The sequence below is a fragment of the Nycticebus coucang genome, chromosome 9 (genome assembly GCF_027406575.1).
Source record: "Nycticebus coucang isolate mNycCou1 chromosome 9, mNycCou1.pri, whole genome shotgun sequence".
NCBI lineage: Eukaryota > Metazoa > Chordata > Mammalia > Primates > Lorisidae > Nycticebus > Nycticebus coucang.
Genome location: NC_069788.1, coordinates 113,378,073 through 113,399,562, shown reverse-complemented (window position 1 = coordinate 113,399,562; position 21,490 = coordinate 113,378,073). Strand labels below are relative to the sequence as shown.

General features: G+C 41.1%; 1 protein-coding gene and 1 pseudogene across 6 annotated transcripts in view; both read left to right on the top strand.

The window, feature by feature from the left end:
• RGS6 (regulator of G protein signaling 6) overlaps nt 1-21,490 on the top strand; it is a 645,323-nt gene that overhangs the window by 298,563 nt on the left and 325,270 nt on the right. The gene's annotated exons all lie outside the window — the stretch shown is intronic.
• Nucleotides 916-1,256, top strand: LOC128594155 (elongin-C-like; annotated as a pseudogene).

The window sequence follows — 21,490 nt, the reverse complement described above, 5'->3', positions numbered from 1 at the left end:
TAAATTTGCCTAAAAGGAACACATTGATATGTTCGTATGTAATTGTGTCTTCATGAAGGACTAGGATGAACCCAGATCCTGGTGTTCAAGATATTGAAGAAACAAAATAAAAATACACCTAAAAAAAAAAAAAAGAAAGAAATAGCATTGGTGGTATCTGACATCCCACTGAGGACAACGATGGCCCTCTCCAGACAGCTGGAAAAGGGTGTAGGCACCTAACAGGAACATTTTCATTTCAGAGAGTTTAGTGATCTGCTGAAGGCTGCTCTTGGTAAGGCACAGGCCTCACCCAGAGCCAGGTACACGCTTTGGTCTAGACAACCTCGCTGGATATTGTCCAGTATTTTAGATCTTGGATTATGCTTTCTATAAATGCAAGGCTGCCATAGGAGCGCAGATGTATCCGCGCAGTCTTCGCCATTATCCTAACTGCTCCTAACTGTGGAGCCAGGAAAACAAAGGTAAGGCCCAGCACCAACACAAGAGTTATCAGTCCTGTTATAATAAAGGGAAGGCAGAACTCTTCCATACAGGGTAAATTTCTTTCTAGCCTCTTTAAATGTGAAATGTATAATAGGGCATTTAAAAATTATTTCACGACTGGCCTGTATTGCTGTGGGAGAGGGAGCTCTACACGCTTCCTCCGGATGAAAGTGAGTGAGCGGTAGACTATGCGTGCCCCCCCACCAGGTACTAATCTCCAGCACATGACAGAAATCGGCTGTGACCCAGCTGAAGTAATTCCTCCAGCTGCCCCGGAACCCTATGAGGCAGGCAGCTGGGGGGGATGGGGAGAGGGCGGCCCTGGAGCAGGGCCTGTAGCGGGTATGCTGGGACCCGGCTGCGGTGGCTGTGGGGCTAAGGAAAAATTAGTAAAGTTCCCAGGGAAGCAACGTACAATTTACTGAGAACATTATGGATGGAGAGGAGAAAACCTATGGTGGCTGTGAAGGCCCTGATGCTATGTCTGTCAAATTGATATCTCCTGAGGGTTATGAATTTATTGTAAAAAGAGAACATGCACTAACATCCGGAACAATAAAAGCCATGTTGAGTGGCCCAGGTCAGTTTGCTGAGAATGAACCAATGAGGTCAATTTGAGAGAGATCCCTTCACATGTGCTATCAAAAGTATGCATGTATTTTACCTACAAGGTTCGCTACACTAACAGCTCCACGGAGATTCCTGAATTCCCAATTGCACCTGAAATTGCACTGGAACTGCTGACGGCTGTGAACTTCCTAGATTGTTAAATAAAATAAATTGTAATAAACTATTAAAAAAAATTATTTCACGAACATGTAAAGGAAAATACAAACGTGTGCACATTAAATTGCAGGTCTCATGATTTTGATATTAAGACACAATAATTAATGTAAGTTCAAAATGACACCTGGTGACTGGGAACACTTGAGATGAAATCGAGACCCTGTACAAATAGCACTGAAGAGCTAATCAGCCTGGAGAAGCACCGAGGTGTTCTCTCTTATTTGAAACAGCAAGATGACCACAAAAAGCAATAAAAAAAAAAAAGTGGAAAGTCTGGCACTAGATCGACTATGAAAGATATTTGTTTACCTTTAGAGGGATGAAACAAGAAAGCAGAGTGTCACCCTGTGCTACTTGAACTGGGAATGTATGTGCTGGATGATTCAGATTTTTCACCACCCTGCCCATACCTGTGAATGACCACAAATGACCACAGAAGTGCTACACGAGTATTGATTGGAGGTTCCAAATAAATGCGAGCAAGTAGGCAAATTGGTAATTGTGGAATCCACAAAGTCTGTGTAATCCCACCAGCAATGTGTTTGTCATGCCAACCGTTCTTCCTCTTCCCTGGATGTTTTTGTTTTTTTAAGTATTTGTGAGATTTGGGGGGAAATACTTCCTTCTTGCTACTGCTAATGAGATTGAGCATATCTCCTTGACTTACCGCATATTTGAATACAGCCTTTGATCATTTACCTGTCCATACACTTTGCCCTTTGTCCTGCTAAGTGACTTACTCTTTCCCATCAATTTGTAGAAATTTGGTATATTAGTGATGTTAACACTTTGTCGTATATTATGCAAATCTCCCAGAGATTCCATTTCTTGTCTCATTTTGGTTTGGGGTATCTTTGCCCTTTTTTTTAGGTAATCAAATATGTCTGTCTCCCTTTGTGATTTATGGTCTCCTATCTTGTTATATCTCCAAGGTCACATCATCTTCAAATTTTTTTTCAATATTTTTATTGTTACATATCGTTACATATTTAAATCTTGACTCTTTCTATAATGTTTTTGTATATGTGGTGAGCTGGGATCTATGTTTGTTTGTTTTCTTCTAGTTGAACATTCCCCAGTTGTTTCTATGCTAATTAAAGTTTGAGAACAGGTGAGCCCCGTGGAACAGAATAGAAACCTGATAAGCCACAAGTAGGTGGTGCTTACTCTGCTCATTCAGGTACTTTGTAGAAAAAAGAAAACCCTGGCTCAAAAGCAGAATCTATACATAAATGTGGTAGGTGTAGTTTTGAAGTCAGTTAGGACTCTGTGTTACAAACATTAGACAGCCAGATCCAAGTGGCGTAAGTAATAACAAATTCAGTCACTTGCCTTACTGGAAAACCCCGGGTAGAAAAGGTTTTCAGGTTGATTTTTCCAGTAGCTCTTGACATTTCAAGAACCTGGTAATTTATATTTTTGCTCAAACATCCTCAGTATTAGCTTTAGCCTAAAGTTGGCTGTCTTTGTGTTTATAAGGTGTTATCACAGCAAAAAAAGAAAGGCTATATTCTTTCTCATTCATGTCCGGTGCCTGTGGAGGTCCACGTTACCATGGGTCTTTTGTGGTGACTGTGACAGCGTTTTTCTAGGGTCTGGAACCAAGCAAGGTTGGTATGAAACATTGGGCATCACCATCAGTCTGTGATGTGGTTGAATGTTTTTTTCCTGTCTGGGTTGTTCTTGGATCTTCTGCATTCAAACCTGGATCCTAGGCCCTCCCAGAGATTCTGTGAGCTACGTAATACCCTGTATTGATCCCTTTCTACTTAATCTGTATAAAGTAGATCATGTTTTTGCAACTAAGACTAGTCATTGATGCTGGAAATGTTTGCATATAGAAGACCATTAAAGAAATGGGAATATGGAATTAGTTATGTGATCCAGTTGGGTTTGAAGCCATGCAGAGTGAAACATTTTCTTAAACATTGTCTATGGCTAATTGGAGTGAAGTGCCTACTAAAAGCAATGTTTTGATGATCTCATTGGTAAACTATATGGCTGCTTCCATAGACAGTAGAATCTCTGAAAATTGACCACCCAAGGAGCAGTAACAAACTGGTCAACATATGGACTTGGTCAACACAAGTAACTTGGCCTACTGTACTGATATGTGAAAATTAGGTCAACTTAAGGAGGTGGTCACTGTAGGGAGGTGGTCAACTATAGAGGTAATATTTAAAATACTGTAATATTTTAAAGCAGCGGTTCTCAACCTGTGGGTCGCGACCCCTTTTTAACAATGAAAATACATTGCGGCATTAGGAAGGTTCAGAACCACTGTTTTAAAGAAATGTGGCAATATTGGTTGTGTGTAATTATGCTAGAAGGTGTAAAGAAAGAGAAAACAGGCTCAGGGTTTTAAATTCTTGCCTGAGTTCCAAGCCAGAAAATAAGGGATTTTTATAACTGGCCTAAAAGAATATCATCTCTTACAGCCACATGGTTGATGAAGCTGAACATCAACGTAAGTTCTGATCCTGTGACTTGTTGAATTATAATGTAAGCTGAAGTCAAAGACTTGCTAGATTCCTTAAGAGCAGGTTAGGGCAATGCAAGAAAAAGAATGGGACTCTGCAAACTGGAGTGGAGACATTTGGGAGGACTCAGATGACTCATACGCCCAACCTCCAACACCTCCCTAAATCTTCTTCATCAGCAGGATAGCCCTTCTTCTCTGAAGGACACAGACCTGTCTGGCCACCCTGTAGAGACCTTGCTGGCTTCTAAAAAGATAGCAATCCCTTGTCACCCACTTCTATGAGCTCCTCTTTACTACCTTTTACCTATTTGAGGTCAGATCAGTGTGTCCCGCAGAACTAATCATAAAGTCACACCTTGGAAGAAATATATTTACTCTACCACTACTGCTACTAGCATTACAATTTTTATATGCCCTCCCCAAACTGCAAGATTTTGCAATCTATATCTATAAAAGTTTGTATAATGTCGATCATAACCTGTCTTAATTTTCTTCTAACTAACAAGAACATCTGTTTTTGCAAAGACTCCACTAAAATACTACATTTCCCAAACTTCCCAACACCCAGGGGTGGCCGTGTGTCACAGTCAATGAGACTTAAGCGTAAGTCTGCTGATTATGTCTAAAAACATTTTGGTATCCAAAGTGCTCCTCTTTCTTCTATTCCTTCCTCCTCCTTACTGGCTGGGCTTGGTTATAACTTCAGGAACTCTAGAGGTCGTCTTGCTCTCATGAGAGAAAGGCCATGAGAACTGGTTGGATCTTCCATCTGACATTTTTAAGCTCCTGCACAAACATTTTTAAGCTCCTACAGCAAAATGACTTACTTAATCCCTTCTTTTTATCATTTAATCAAGGGGGAAAGAAGACTTAATTCATTTAAATCACTGTTTAGTTGAGTTTACTCTTACTTTCAGCCAGATACAATTATACATAAGTAATGAAGCAAAATATAGCATGTATTTTCCCCTCAGAAAAATAAATATCCCTGAGCTTTACTGATTGGGCTGATTGACATCCCATACTAACCTTTTCTTCAATAAGTTTGGCCAGAGAAATGCTGTGTGCTAATTGGCTTAAGACAGTAGTGCCCTCCCCAGGAGCTGGGGTCAATCCCATTAAATCTGCTCCTTTGCATCTCCATGGGAGAAAAATGCTGACAGGAAAAAGAGAGGTTTGGAGGCAAAGTCTGCAAATAATGTGTCCACTCCATCCCTGTTATGGATAGAGCATTTAAATTTAATGCTAATTACTCTTTTTCTGCTTTCTCAGTCACTGAGCAATCAGCTGGTTGGACTTGACTTCCCATGTAATTTGTAGCAGAGTGACAGAAATGAATCCACTGACTTGTGCCTTGGGGTCTGATTGCCAGTTTAGTTAACAAGCTTACATAGCAGATTTCATGAATCAGCATCTTTGAGCTTAGCTAATGTGATTCCTGCACCCTTACTTCCAAGACCTGTATCTGCTCTGCCTGTAAGAACAAACCAGATACTGAGTCTGTAAGGATGAGGGTCAGATCCCAAACGAGGAAATTTTCCAGGTAAATGGAAGCCAACACACTCACCTTCTAGGGGTCTCCACCTGGTGTACCTCCTTGAGGCTGTCACTGATGCCGTGTTATATGTTCTCTATGTAAAATTTCAGCAGTAACATTTGTTCCATCTCCAGGAGTACTGAAGATATAGAATGGTCCAGCTCCAGTTCCTGTCTTGACAGCAGAATTCCTGAACTGTTAAATGGGTTCGCTTTGATCAGCTGCAATTCAGTTTAAGGATCCTATAGCAGCTGTAACTAGGATTATTATACCAACCACAAAAATGTAGGGTGGGTTTATAAAATAAAAAGATTGATTTTATAACCCTGATGCCACCAGTGTCCTTGCAAAACATCTGGGCTATAGTAAATTCACTAATAATTATTGAGTAAAATAAGATACACATCTGGCTAATAGAGATCTTATCAATGATAATCAATAGGGTGAAGAGAGTCCTGGACTGGAAGAGAGAATCCGTAAGTGCTAATTTTGTTTAGTGTGGGTGTGACCATGAACAAATCACCTCAGTGGAATGAGCTTCAAGGTTCCTGTTAGCTATAAAAATCTGAGTACTGTACTCATTAAAGTTAAATATTTCCTGAGCAGTTTATCTCATTAATTTACTTAAAAAGACTTATTTCATATCACAAAGTACAACTTTATTGCAATGTCTGAACCAATTATAACAAATTTTGTGTTTGTGGAATCTAAATTAATGAGGTTTAACTGCCTGCTAATTAAAACTCCTCAGAATTCTTTCTATAAAGACTTTCTCTTCAAGAGTTCAAATTTGTTGATGAAATTTTCTCATTAGACTTCATGATGAGCTTCGAAAATAAATGATCAGATTGTCAGCCCTACAAAGAAAACCTCTGAGATATTCTCCCCAGTTTTTACTATGGAAGAAAGTAACAAACAGAATAGCCTTTTACAAACCTGGCCTTAATGTTGTCTCACAGGTAACTCATTCTCTTAAAGAGATTCTTGTAATGGGTAGGACGTAGTGACTCATGCTGATAATCCCAGCACTTTGGGAGGCCAAGGCAGGAGGATCACTTGAGGCCAGAGTTTAAGACCAGCCAGAGCAACATAGCAAGGCCTTGTCCCTACAAATAAAAAGTAGAAAAATTAGCCAGGTGTGGTAGGATGCACCTATAGACCCAGCTACTCAGGAGACTGAGGCAGGAGGATCACCTGAGCCTAGTGAGCTGTGATGACTCCACTACACTCCAGCTTGGGTGACAGAATGAGATCCTGTCTCAAAAAAAAAAGAAGCAAAAAATAAAAAGGGAGGATTCTTGTGATAACAGAAAACCAAACCATAAAATGCTATTGAGGTTCAGTTAGCAGATTCATTTGTTGGGTTTTGATCGCATCTCTGATAGAGCGTAGTAAAATTTTCATTCATTATAGTCGTTAGTCCCTGTCAGTAATAAGGTTGTAAAGAAACTCGTTTGTGTTCAACTTCTAATTAGTGTAATAAATGGTGGCTCTGTGTAGAACACTTATTGGTAATGGATCAGCAGTGTAACCTGCTTAAAAGCCATTTATGTAGGCTAGGAAATTTGCTTGGAATAGCTAAGGGCAAGGTGATACCTCCTAGTCTAGTAAGAGACAAGGGCATCTGGTCAGATGAATCCTGTTCCAGAGTCAAGAAGAAGTTGATTTACCCCAGAGGAGAGAGGTAATTGCTTCAACCAATCCAGAGGTGGTTTGTGGGGAGATTTCTTTGGAGGGAAGTGTTTGTTTTTGCTTGCAATGGAAGAAGAGTTCCATTAGATGAGTTTTACTCCACAAACAATGGGAAGACCACCTGCATCAGATCATCTGGGAAGCTTATAAGAAATGTAAGCCCCCAGGATATACTCCAGATCTCTGTGGATAGGACCCAGGAATGGGAGTGGTTGATTATAAGCATGCCAGATTACTCCTACGCTCACTGGAACTTGATAGACATTGACAGGAGACTCCTAAGAGAAGAGACCGAGAAATAAATTAGGTGCCGCAAAGACATCAGAGCATTATGTAATTAAGTGCTGAGAAGCCATTTAACTTGTATTTATTATTTGGATATTTGCCCCCAACAGCTGAGATAGGCTATTAGGGTAGAGAGAATAATAAGAAATGGATTTTTCAGTCCTTTAGAGGCGTTGGGAGTTTTTGGTTTTGTGTGGTTTAGTTTTCCTTGCTCTATATGATCTTATTTTAGTTATGTGTATTTGAGTTGATTGCATAAACATTTTTGCACTTTTAAAATTTCTCCTACTCATGGAAAGCTGTGCATCAGTAATTCATAATTCTGTCTAGGATACTTTATACTTTGGGCATCTGATTAAAAGCTTCAATTCTGACTTCCACAAATGCATGCACATCAGCATTCAAAGTGTTATGTTTAATTTCTGGGGATCTATAGACCCACAATCTGTGAACTCCCAATTGAGAACCTCCAACCTGAGCCTAAACTGCCCAGGCTGCTGCTCTGCAGTCCAAGTGGCTCCTTCTGTCACACTGTCACAAGGAAATATTTGTGTGGATCAAATGGATAAAAGCAAAAGTACAGGATTCAGTAATTCTCAAGGCCTTGACTCAGAGCTTTAAATATGTCAGAATTGTCCCCCCAAATATTCGCTTCTCCACAAGAATATTAGAGGTTTCCCTGTCTTGGGCAGCAAGTCCCAGAAAATCCTAAAATTATACTCTTCACTCATCAAGGCCCGGAGCCATATTTAGCAAAAGAGCTATATAATTAAAGGCACATTTGATGAATTGAATAGGATTACATCCTACTAATAACATTAGATTCCTGATCAGGCTTAGCATCTATATTTTACCATTACAACTGGAGATGACATTGTCTAGCATATGGGTTTTACAATGTCAGGGTTAGGCTAGGGATATGTGACATGGCCCTGGGCATGGTATATACTAGATTTTTAAAACACCATTCATTTTGGAAAAAAGAAAAATCAAATTAAATCTCCTTTAATGGCACCAGAGACACCTAATGTGAATAGAGAATGTTCTTACAGCAAGAATTCTATACCTTTTTCAAAAATAGGATCACCTGTAGTTAGTGTAATCTAATATATTTTAGATTAAATATAACTTAAATAGCTCGCTCAATAACTTTTATCTGTTTTATCATGTTTACTGGCAGCTAGTGTTCTTCAATATTTAAGAGCACACTTCAAGTGCCCATGAATGCTTGCTTAGGCTCATTCCATAAAGTTAATTTCTAATATCTTTTTGTGCTGATAGTCATTCACACTTAGGATTTTTGCTGTTGATATGGTTAATCTTGTAGTCTCTGAAGAAACAGGTGCTTTGTGGAGTCCAGCTTTCTTGCTTAAAAGCAAATCCTTAGAGTTAAGGGTGTTTAGATGTAATTTTCACTTTTCACTTTGTTCTGGAAAACTCGGAATAAATAAAAATCCAAATCTATAGCCCATGCCCACAGCCCCCCCTCTTGAAAGTAATCAACCTCAGTCTCTGAAATTTCAAAGGAAAACCCTGAAAGAAACCTACTAAAATCATTTTTTAATTAGACATTTAGCAGTTCCTAAAGCAAGTTATAATTTGGCCTTCAAAAGCAGTATTTTGTAAGAAGGGATCGTTTTAATTGGTATGTTCTTATTTAGCATATTTTATCAGACATTAAGGTTTAGAATCTAAATATCATATCTAAGCATGCCAGACTAAGAATATGCATGATTTCTTCTGTCTTCTAACCAGCGACAGCAGGGCACATAACTGGATGTGTCTGTGTAGACGGATCTCTCGAAGAAAAGAAAACCTTTTTTATTAGCTGTGACTTGATATCATGTTTGGGAGACCTAGGGCCACCAATTTTATTGTGTGTGGGTCCTACAGAGCCTGTTACTCAAAGTGCAGTCCTTGGACCAGTGGCATTAGCATCACCCAGGAGATTGTTTGATAGCTTGTTTGATTGAACCACCAATCCGTGAATCTTACCCATACCTCCTGGATCAGGATCCCTGGGGGATTCTTATACACTTTCAAGTTGAGGAAGCAATATTGTCTCGGATACCAAATCAATCATCCCAACCAAATATATACATCCTCCACCTACTTCTCCCCCACTAGATATACACAGCATTGCTTTCAAAGGAATTGAGTCTTGAAGTAGTGTTTGTAAAGTGACTTAAAATAGGAAGTCGTATGTGCCTAAATATTGGAGTGCGTGTGTTCAAGCTAATTGACATAAAAAGGAAGTTATGTACATACAGTGAATCTCATTTCTCACTTTGTTTTTCTAGTATGTGGTTTGGCGAACACTTTCACTTATTCTTCTCATTTTAATATCATATATTGGGAGATTTTTCTTAATCAGGAGACACCTACATATAGAAAGATCTCCCAGTATAGCATGTTAAAATGAAGAAAAGGGTGAATGAAGGTGCACCACAAACTCCTTTTAACATCTTTGGAGACCCCTTTCAATGCCAGTTATTGAACAAACATCAGTGCCTACTCTGTGGCTGCTCTTTCACTGGGGAGAAAGGAAAAACAGCTCATATGCCAATAATTATAAAGACAGGGTGTCCTGGGATTAAAGAGAGCACCTGTTTTGCATGAGAGTACTAGGAAATCTTAATTTAGTGGAGGGGACATTTGAACTGAATCTTGATCCATAAGTAGGATTCTCCCCAGAGAAGAAGGAGGAAACTGCACAACAGGCAAACATAAAAATGAATATAAAAATACAGAAGTGGACAGCTGCGTTAACACATCTGTTCTTGATCTTCTTGTTAGTAGGAAGCTACTGGAGGATTTTATTCAAAGAAATGACATCAGATTTGTGTTTGAGAAAGATAATTTTGGTAGTTCAGTGGAAATCGAGCAAGGGGAGGTCAGAGGCAGGGAGATCAACTGTGAAGTGATTGCAACAATCTGAATGGTAGAAGATGGACCTGGATGAGGCAGGGAAGGAGGCAATAGTGGTGTTAGGACTGAGTTCAGAAATGTATTAGAAGTACAACAGACAGGATTGGAGACTGAGCAAAGAAGGGGAGTAGAGAGAGTACAAAGACAAGACAGACTTTGATGATTCTAATTAGAAGAAGCTGATGGTTGTTGATGCCATTCAATTAAGATGCAAAATAAGGCATTTTCCTACCTTTTCTACTTTTTTCCCCTACAGTTGCTTCTTGTTTTTATCTCCCCTTCCATGTGAGATAATTGTAGATACATATGTGGGCCGTAACACAAAGAGATCCACCTTCTAAAACTTATATTATCTATGGGCAATGTTGACTTAGAATATCTATATACAGTAGAACCTCTGTAAGTTGACCAACCAAGGGATTGTAACAAACTTGTCAACATATTGATATGGTCAACATATGGAACTAGGCCTTAGTACATGTAGTGCATGCCTGGTTTGTGAAAATTAGGTCAACATGAGGAGGTGGTCAATGTAGGCAGGAGGTCGGCTATGGAGGTTCTACTGTACTTTCATGCTCATTTCTAACTAGTCACTTTCCTGACACCTCCCCCGTGTTCTCTCCTACATATACTTACAGGCTCTCAGGCATCCTGCCCTGCTAGGGAAAATCATTTCCCTGGTGGTCAGTGGTGCCTGGTGTCCATCTGGTGCCCCCCTGGCTGGGACTGCCCACCGTGGGTGGGTGCCCTCTGCAGAATGGCCTTCAGTGTCTGCCTTTAGGAACTGTGGCTTCTGCAGTGCCTTTTACCATGTGGTTAGGTATGTAGAATGTTGAGTGTGATTTTGGTCTTGGCTCTCCCCAAATGACTGAAAGAGTCACTTAGGGTCTTTGTTCCACATTTCTGGAAATTTGTTCCTATAATAGTTAGGACTTGGGTATGCAAGTGACAGATGGACAGATCAAATTAACTTAAGAAGCATAAATGTACTCGCTTGCACTGAGCTGGGAAGTGTGATAAAAGCTCACTTCGGAGATTCTGGGACTCACACAATATGATCAGTATTCTCTCCTCCTCTCCACTTTTGCCTGTTTGTGACCCTCATGCTCTCCATGGTGTGGCTAATATGGCCATTGGCAGATCTGGGGTCATATCCATATAGTTCAACATGAGGCATGAGGAATAAGACTTGCCCCTCCACCATCAAGGCAAGACCTTACCAGGGAAGGGCCCAGGTGGCCTCATTGACATCCTTTGTCAATCCCATGGATGAATCACTTGTTCAGGGGATACAGTATGTGAGGGTGACTCAGCCAATGACTCAAACTATGCAACTTATCCTTTGATGGTCCTGGGATTGGGGCATCAAGTTGGCAGCCTTAACAAAACCAAATGGAAAGAGTGTAAGTCTTCCGAAGGAAGAGATTTTGACAGACAGGGCTGGGCAAACCAACTAATGTCCATTTAGTTCTGCCTGGTCAGCATCTTCTTCTATGGGTGTCCCTTCTGGGAATTATGATCAGTGCTGAGAGAATAAGGCAAGGATGGCGGTACACAGTGAAATGTTTAAATGTGTGAGGCTGAACTCTGAAGGACTCTAGACCTAATAGCCTTAATTGTCTTTGTAAAATTGAAAACAAAGCCACTTGCTAAAACAGAGGAGGGCAGAGTAGGAAACTTAAAAGAACTAGTTGAGGGTTTGAGGAATGAGATGTGGGTGACCAGGGAGAACAAAAAGGACTGCTAAGAGATACCAAGGACCTAAGTGGGGTTGGAGACTTACCAGTCAGGGTTCTCCAGAGAAACAGTAGGATGTATGTGTGTATATACGTATCTACACACATCATACATGTGTGTGTTATATGTGTATGTACCATACATACATACATATACACACACAATGTATACGCACACATACATATATGTGGAGAGAATTTATTTCATGGTATTGGCTTGCACAGTTGTGGGGGCTGCCAGGACCAAATCTGCAGGGCAAGCCTGTAGTCTGGAAACTCAGATTGGGCTACAGTCTCGTGGCAGAATTTCTTCTTCCTGAGAGAAACTTCAGTTTTGCTTTGAAGCCCTTCCAATAATTACATGAAGCCCACCTTTTTTATCAATCTCCTGTGGCCAAGAGCAGTGGCTCATGCCTGTTACCCGTGGACTCTGGGAGGCTGAGGCTAGTTGGTGGATCTCTTGAACTTAGGAGTTTGACACCAGCCTCAGCAAGAGAGAGACCCTGTCTCCACTAAAAACAAACAAACAAAAAAATAGCTGGGCATCATGGCAGGTGCCTATAGTCCCAGCTGCTCAGGAGGCTGCAGCAAAAGGATCTCTTGAGTCCAAGGCTTTGAGGTTGCTGTGAAGTCTGATGCCATGGTGCTCTACCCAGGGCACTGAGTGAGACTGTGCTTAAAAAAAAAAAATAGTAATCTCCTTACTTAAAATCAGTTGATCATTAGCTGCTAACCACATCAACAGAATGCCTTTAGCAACATCTAATTAGTGTTTGAGGGAAGTAACAGGTACTGCAGCCTCACCGAGTTGCCACCTGCAACTGTCACAGAGTCTTAAGCCCTGTGAGCCAATCTGCATGATATTTGATTACTTTCTCCTCTTCAGTTTAGCTGAGGTGAATGTTAAATATCTGACATGTAAGAGCAGAGAACATGAACTGTTGAATCAATTAAAGAAAGATTGGAGGATGGAGATATTGGAATCTAGAGGGAAGAATGGGATCGTGTCCCTTAGGGTCGCTGCAAGACTGAGAAGTTAGTTCCCCAAGTGTAAAGAAGTGATCATCAGCATTGACCATACAGCTTAGAATCAATAATGCATGAAAAATACGTATGTTGGGCACTGAACTAAGTACTACATTAATTTTAAATTATTATCATTGCCATGGTTTCATTTAACTGTCAAGGAACTGACAGTTTCCATATAAAGTCAAAGACGAGATTTAGTGGGAGGAAGAGAATGAGGTAAGTATGGTGTAGTTTATTTATTTATTCAACCAACAGTTATTTAATAAGCATTGTTTATGAGCCAGGCACTATTTTAGGTATTGGAGATATAGTCGTGAACAGAACAAAATCTCTGCCCTCCCCCTTTTGATGGGAGGAAGATCAGTTAATAAGAAACAACTTCAACAAACAAAACAAGCAGTGAGTCCGGTGGTAAAATTGTAGAAGAAGAAAAGTAAAGCTGAGTTAGGCAGCAGAATGATGGGGCCAGGCAGAGCTGGGGCAGAATGACAGACTCACAAGGGAAACCCTTTCTGAAAAAGTGACTGTCTACTAGGAACCCCAAGGCACAAAGGGAGAGAATGGACCAGGGCGGTGGTTCTCAACCTGTGGGTCGCAACCCACAGGAACTGTATGGAAGGGCTGTGGCATTAGGAAGGTTGAGAACCAATGTACCAGGGAAAGAAAGTGATGTGTGCAGAGTTCCCTAAGCCAGAGCTTGATTCTCCCATGCAGATGAGAGGGGAGGGAGGTGAACTTGGATGGGTGGAAAGGGGCCAAGTAAGTCATTCCTTGTTCTCTGGAGTTCACAGTGGCGAGGTGGCAAGCCGCAGAGCACTGACCAGGAAAGTCACCAGATCTGACTTGCCTTTTATACGGGTCCCTTTGGAGGAGAAAGGTGGAAGAGGAAACAGGTTAGGAAGCTATTACTTCAATCCAGGCAAGAAGGGTCTGTGATTTGAGACCAGTGCCAGGCATTGACTCAACCAGGGTGTGGCATGGGGATGCATCACTGAAGTGACATGTGCGCAGGGATCAAGGTGGTCTGGGACCCTGGAACAGCATTTCTGGAGGTGTCTTCTATACCGACATGGAGCTTGCTCAAAAAGGGGCAGGATGGGGTGGGTGCAGGGAGGACTCTGGTCCACGTCCTGAAGTCTTCTATGAGAGAGAGGGAGTAACTAAGATGATGGTGAAGGACAGAGGTGTAAAGAGGCAGTTAGCTGGAGACAGTTGAGGCTCTTGCCTCAGGGCCTTTGCATGTATGGCTTTCTTCCCTTGGAACATTCTCTTTCTAATATCCATGTCACTCAATTTTGTCTTCCCTCCTTCCCTTGAGTGTCTATTTGAATAGAATAGAGGACTTTTGGTCCAGCTCTATGTCACATGGAATGTAGGGATATGAGAGGCCTCTGCCTGAGAGGTCTGTGTGGAAGTAGCGTCCACACCGACTGGGGTATTTATTGACTGCGGGTCAGGAGTTTCAGTGGGCACAATGGGGAGTTTCTGAAGAGAAGTCAGTAGATGAGGAAAGAATCAACAGGGACAAAGTAATGCAGGACTGCAGGGAACAGGTGCAGGGATGGGAGCTGAGGCCCCCAAAGTGGATCAACTGAACTCAGGAGCCCTGGTAAGATGGAAGCTGCCAGTGTGTGCAGCCTCACTCTTCCCCTAGGAGAGTTCCACCAGGTAGAACTTGGGTGGCCACAGGAGATGTCAGCGGGCATTGTCTGAAGTGAAGTGGTGTGAGGAGTGGCCAGGTACTTAGAAGTGCCCTGCCTAGGTGGCTCTTAAGATGCTCAGTTCCTAAATGAGCTGTAGCTGGAACAGCCTGAAGCCCTGACTACCAGCCAGGTGCACCTGGCAGAGAGGAAGCAGGCCCCGACAGGTGTTTACCCATCACAGTCAAGTCCTTCAGGATCCTGAGTGCTGTTTCCAATGCCAGCCTCGTTGGCCTTTATAGAGAAGTGAGTTCCCTATACTTGGAGGTGTCTAAGCAAGTGGGTGTCCACTTGGAAGGAATGTGGTGGACAGAAGTTTGGCTATTTCTTAGGGATTGAACTGGATGACCTTTATTTTCCACTTGACTGGGAGCATCTGTGATTCTCCATCAAACACTGCCTCGGTATTCACCTCTGTAAGGACAGAGTGCAGGTGTGTCTCAGCTGGGGAATTGTTTATGAAATGAAAGGCTTGTGGGACTTTAAAATGGTTTATAAATGTGGAGACTATATTAAAAATTAGTTGATATCAGCAACTTTTACAGCCTGAGCACATGAAATGTCACTTACATTTAAATCCACATCAAAGGATCTGGGTTAATTATTTGTATACTTGCTATTAGTGGATACCATGTCCCAGTGACTGTTCTTTATTGTGCATTTAGAAGTGCTAATTCAATATGAATGTTTGCAGTAAGCAGAGGGCAGCACAGTGCCTCCCTCTGTGGTTTCATATTGAGCTGGAAGCGAGAGGGTTGCAAGCATGTTAAGACAGACCAGGAGCTAACGACTCTACCAGAAGTGGGTCAGTAACTCCATCCTCTCTGCTTATGACATGGACGTCAGCAGATCTGTAGAAAGGCAGATGAGCTTTTTGGATGGCAAGCTGTAGCTACCTGTGGTGATGACGTGGAGGGCAGAGTGGCTGGAGTTCTTTCTGGATGTTTGTGGTGCGGGGAGATTCCAACCACAGAATTCAGGTGTGGCAGCTGCTCTCCAGATTGGTTAAGGGAGCCCTAGCAGTGCACCAAGAGGTATGGTTGTGCTGTGGTTGAGAGTATGTTCGCTGCCCAGGAAGGATGAGGGCCAAATCCTCCTGGTGTTGTGTGGCTTCTATCTTTTATTAAATACCTACTATGTTCCATCTTCTGGTAAGTGCTTTGCGCACATTGCCTTTAATTTTCCCAGTCAGTACTTTGCACTTTTTTTTTGAAACATAGTCTTACTCTGCTGCTCAGGCTAGAGTATAGTGGCTTAGCTCACAGCAACGTCAAACCCCTGGGTTCAAATTATCTTCCTGCCTCAGCGTCTCAAGTAGCTGGGACTATAGGCACCCACCACTACACTGGCTAATTTTTCTATTTTTAGTAGAGACAGGGTCCTACTTTTGACCAGGCTGGTCTCGAACTCTTGAGCTCCAGAGATCTGCCACCTTGGCTTCCAGAGTGCTAGGATTACAGGTATGAGCCACTGTACCTGGCCACTCTTTGCTATTTGAGGAAGCAAGCTGTTAAGACAAGCTGGTCCCTGAACGGATCCCACATAGTAACTATACCTCAAAGGTCTAGATCTCAGCTGCGTTAGGTTCAAAATGTTGGATTTGTATAGCCAGAGGTGAATGGGTGCCCAGAAGACTGACACACACTTTCCTGATTCATAAGGAACTGAGGTATAAAAGCAGAAATGCCAGCATGTTGTTTTGCAATAAGAAAGAAAGAAAAAAAAAAAAAACAATCCCGTGAACCAGATACACATGTCCTCTGACCACAGCATTCTCTCCAAAGGCAAGTTTATGTGAGAACAAAATTCCAAGTGGAAGGAATGTGGGCTGAGTGAGGTCTGAGTGCTTAGTGGCAGGATCATGGCCTGTGAAAGTCTTGGCTCTAGCATCAGTCCACCTGCTGTGACACGGATGCTGAGGTTGCTGTCACAGTGAGGAGGACACTAGCTTCCCCCAGTCTCTGCTTGCAGTGCCACTAACACTGAAGGTTACCAACTGGGCTGACATGTCCTTTCTTTCAACATTTTAATATTGAGGCTTCACAAAGTTGTAGACTTAACTTTGAGAGCAAGTTTTCTCTTTGTGATATCTTTGCCTGTCACTGTTTTATTATTTTTGTTTTATGGCTGTAAGCTCTACAGAGAAATGTTATTGTTCCATTTCCAAATCTGTGGGAAAGGGTAAAAAAAGAAGCACCATATTATCAGCCCCATCTTCTAGGGCTGATACCAATCTTGTATCCCTGGGATAAGGCCTATTTGATCATGATGTATAATTTTTTTTAATGCGTAGCTGCAATCTCTTAGCCAAGATTTTGTTGAGTATTTTTTCATCAATATTCATTAGTGAAACTGGTCTATAGTTCTCCTTTTTTCATTGGGTCCTTTCCTGGTTTTGGAATCAGGGTGATGTTTGCTTCTTAGAACGTGTTAGGGAGAGTTCCTTCCTTCTCAGTATTTTGGAATAGGTTCTGCCATACAAGCTCATCTTTGAAGATTTGATAGAATTCTGGTGTGAAGCCATCTGGTCCAGGGCTTTTGTTTGTTGGAAGCTTTTTTATTGTTTCTTCAGTATCAGTGCTTGATATTGGTCTGTTCGAGAGATCTATTTCTTCCTGGATAAGTCTAGAGAGAGGGTATGATTCCAGATATTGGTCCATTTCCTCTACATTGTCAAATTTCTGGACATAGAGTTTTTTATAGTAGTTAGAAATAATCTCTTGTGTCTCTGTGGTATCAGTTTTTATTTCCCCCTTTTCATTTTTGATTGAGGTTATTAAGGATTTTACTTTTAATCTGGCTGATGGTTTATTGATTTTATTTATCTTTTCAAGGAACCAACTTTTTGTTTCATTAATCTTCTGAATGATTCTTTTGTTTTCAATTTCATTTATTTCTGATTTAATTTCAGTTATTTCTTTTCTTCTGCTAGGTTTAGAATTGGATTGTTCTTTTTCATTTCTTTAAGATGATTCCTTAGGTTATTGATGCGTTCTCTTTCTATTTTTTTGGATGTAAGTATCTGATGCAATAAATTTCCCTTTTAGGATTGCTTTTGCAGCATCCCACATGTTTTGGTGTCTTGTGTCTTCATTGTTATTATGTTTGAGGAAGTTAATTATATCCTCCTTTACTTCTTCTTTGACCCAACAGTCACTCAATATAAGATTGTTTAATTTCCATGCCTTTGTTTAGGGATGAAAATTTTTGTTGCAGTTGAGTTCCACCTTTATTGCTTTGTGGTCTGGGAAGAGACAATGTGTAATTTCAATTCTTTTGATTTTGTTGAGGTTTTATTTGTGTCCTAGGATAAATCTATTTTGGATAATGTTTCATGGGCTGATGAGGAAAATGTATATTCCTTTGCTTCAGGATTGTGTGCTCTGTATATGTCTATTAAGATCAGTTGTTCTAGGGTTGTGTTTAAGTCCCTTGTATCTTTGTTTAGTTTCTGTTTAGAGGATCTGTATAGTTCTGTCAGATGAGTATTAAAGTCCCTAGATATTATGGTGTTACAGGGTAACATATTGCTCAGACTAATTAAGGTCTGTTTCATAAATCTGGGACCATTTATTTTGGGGGCATAAATATTTAGAATTGAAATGTCCTCTTGTTGTATTGTTCCCTTGACCAGTATGAAGTGACCATCTTTGTCTTTCTTGACTTTAGTTGCTTTAAATCCAGCTTTCTTGACTTTAGTTGCTTTGTATCTGAAAATAAGATTACGACCTCTCCTTTCTTCTGGTTTCCATCTGCCTGAAATATCATTTTCTAACCCTTCATTTTTGTTCTTCGAGGCTAGACGAGTTTCCTGGAGACATCATATAAATGGCTTGTGCTTTTTTATCCAATCAACCAGCCTGTGCCTCTTCGTGGGGAATTCATTTACATTTACTGAGAGTATTGATGAGTGTGGTAGAGTTCCATTCATCTTATTTTGTGAAACTCCATTGCTTAGTTTTATCCTTTGCATCATTGTGGAAGCTAGGTTTTGTCCTTTAGTTTCTGGGTATTTACTTTGCTGGTGGTCCATTGTGATGGTCAGTGTGGAGAATAGGTCTAAGTACTTCCCATAGAGCTGGTCTTATTATGGCCAATTTCCTTGATGTTTGCATATCAGTAAAATATTTGATTTCTCCATCAATTTTAAAGCTTAGTTTGGCAAGATATAGAAGTCCGGGCTGAAAATTGTTTTATTTAAGAAGGTTAAAGGTAGATGGCCATTCTCTTCTGGCTTGAAAAGTTTCAGTTGAGAAGTCTGCTTTCACCCTGATGGATCTTCCCATTGTAGGTCAATTGGCACTCATTCCTGGATGCTTGCAGAATTTTGTCTTTCATCTTGACTTTGAACAAGTTCATGGCAATGTGCCTTGGAGAAGCTCTGTTTGAGTTGAGATGACCCAGTGTTCGATATTCCTCTGACAGAAGTGTGTCAGAATCTTTAGTGACACTTGGGAAATTTTCATTTATGATATCCTCCAGTAGGGCTTCCATTCCTTTGGGATGATATTCTTCCCTTACAGGGATACATATAATTCATATGTTTGAACACTTTGTGAAGTTCCATAATTCTCTGAGTGAATGCTCTTATTTTTGTCTTTTCTGCCTCTTCAACTGCCTGTGCTAGCTCAAGAGCTTTATCCTCTAACTCTGAGATTCTTTGTTCTCCATGGTCTAATCTGTTACTGATGCTTTCTACTGCATCTTTAAGTTCCCTGATTGACTCCTTCAATTCCTGAAGCTCTGCTATATCCTTTCTATATTCTTCATATCTTTCATCCCTTATTTAGTTCTATTTTTGGATTTCCTTTTGGTTGTTTTCCACTTTCTCAGACATTTTCTTCATTGTTTTAACCATCCAAATTTTAAATTCCCTTTTTGTCATTTCCATAATTTCTTTGTAGGTGGAATCCCCTGCAGTAGCTACTTAATTGTTCCTTGGGAGGAGGGTTGCTCTGTTCTAGTGTTTCATGTTGCCAGGATTTTTCTGTTGGTTCTTCCTCATGACTTTTCTTCTTGTCCACTTCCTTCCCCTACTTTTTCCTTTCATTTCCCCCTTCTCTTTATATTACCTTGTCTCTGTGCTTAGGTGTTGAAGTGTTTTTTTGGTATAAGGCTAACAGGAAGAGAAGAGTGAATAGTGATCAGGGAGAAAAGAAAGGATTAGAGAAAAGAAAAAGAAAAAGGGGAGGGGGCAAAAGGAAAGGTTGACAAAAAGGAAAGCAGAAGAACAGAAAGAGAGAGATGGGAGTAATAGTGATGCTCATCAGGGTGCTTGATCCAATTCCCAGCCTCTGGGGGGGCGGCGGGGGGCTGAGATGTGTTGTTCCCTTGAGGTAAGGAGCTCCTTGCCAGCCTGAGCAAAAACAAGACCCATTTCCACCAAATAGAGGGGGAAAAAAAGCAATATGTTGCAGTGGGGATCTACTGATAGCATCCTTCCAAAGGTCAAAGCTAAAAGTACACCCTAGACCAGGGAATCAATGTTTCCTTGACCCATGCCAATTCTATGGCCCCCCATCCCAGGCCTCAGACTGAGGCTCTGTCTCATAAATGAATACAGATTGACAAAGAATAAAACAGATAATAAAAAAAGAAAAATAATGATAATAAAAGTAAAGAAAGAAAACTGAAAATAAAAATTGTGTAAGACGTAAAAAAGGGGGGTATATCTTAGTTATCTGAAAATTTTATATGGGAAAGATAAGAAAAGTAGAAAAATCTTTATAAAAAGAGAGAGAAAAGGTGAGAAATAGAAAGAAAAGAAAGAATAAAAGGAGCAGAAAAACTGTAGCAAAAATGGAGCTGTTACTATTGAAGAAAGAAACAATGAAAAATTATAAATACAAAAAAACAAAACAAAAAACACAGGAGGAAAAATATGAAAAAGAAAAGTATATGTAATCTGGACAACAGGTGGTGGTCTGGGGTTAAGAGACGCTAATCACGATGCTATATGGCTGTAAAAGATAGGGCCTGAAAGCGACTATCTACCCTGTTTCCCAGAAAATAAGACATCCTCCGAAAATAAGACCTACTTACAAGAAAGATAAGATATCCCCTGAAAATAAGACCTAGCACATCTTTGGGAGAACACCTTAAAATAAGACACTGTCTTATTTTCGGGGAAACACAGTAGCTGCCAAGGTAACCCAGGCCAGTCTTCCTGATTTATTTGCACTCAATCCGCTCAGGGTTGGGAGCTTGAAGCTTTAGTCAGCATGCTGAAGAGACACACCTCAACCTTTCCAATCAGTGCCCCTTGGCCATAAAGTGGCTTTCCCAGAAAAGTGGGTTTCATTTTAGTCTCTCCAAAGGTGGCTTCTGAGCTCAACAGGCGTGCCCCAACCAACCTGGCACTAGGATTCTGTGGGGTGTTCCTCCTGGGCAGCTCTTCACAGTGTCAGTGCCTGGTCAGCAGCTGAACAACAAGAGTTCCACTCTGCCCAGTGACTCAGTTCCATCCAATGGGCACTGTTTAAGATCACTCACTCACCTAAGCTCTCCCAAGGTAGATCCAGCAAATACACAGGTCCAGAAAACTCTGCCAGACTGGCCTTCTCTGTCTGAAACCTGCCTCCTAACCAGCGGCCTCTGCCAGCATGCAAGTACTCACCTTCTGTGCTGGTTCTCTACTGCTCCTGACTTCTTCATTGGTTTCTGGAGTCTTCTTCCACCTCCCTACTCGCCCAGAAGTGATGCCTCTGGGCAGGGCACCCCAGCCAGAGATGGCTGGAGTCCTTTCTCCCCAATCTCACCACCAGCAGCTGCAAAGGAAATGTCTCTAAACCACCATTTTCCTCCACCTTCACAATTTGTCTTGTTTTTT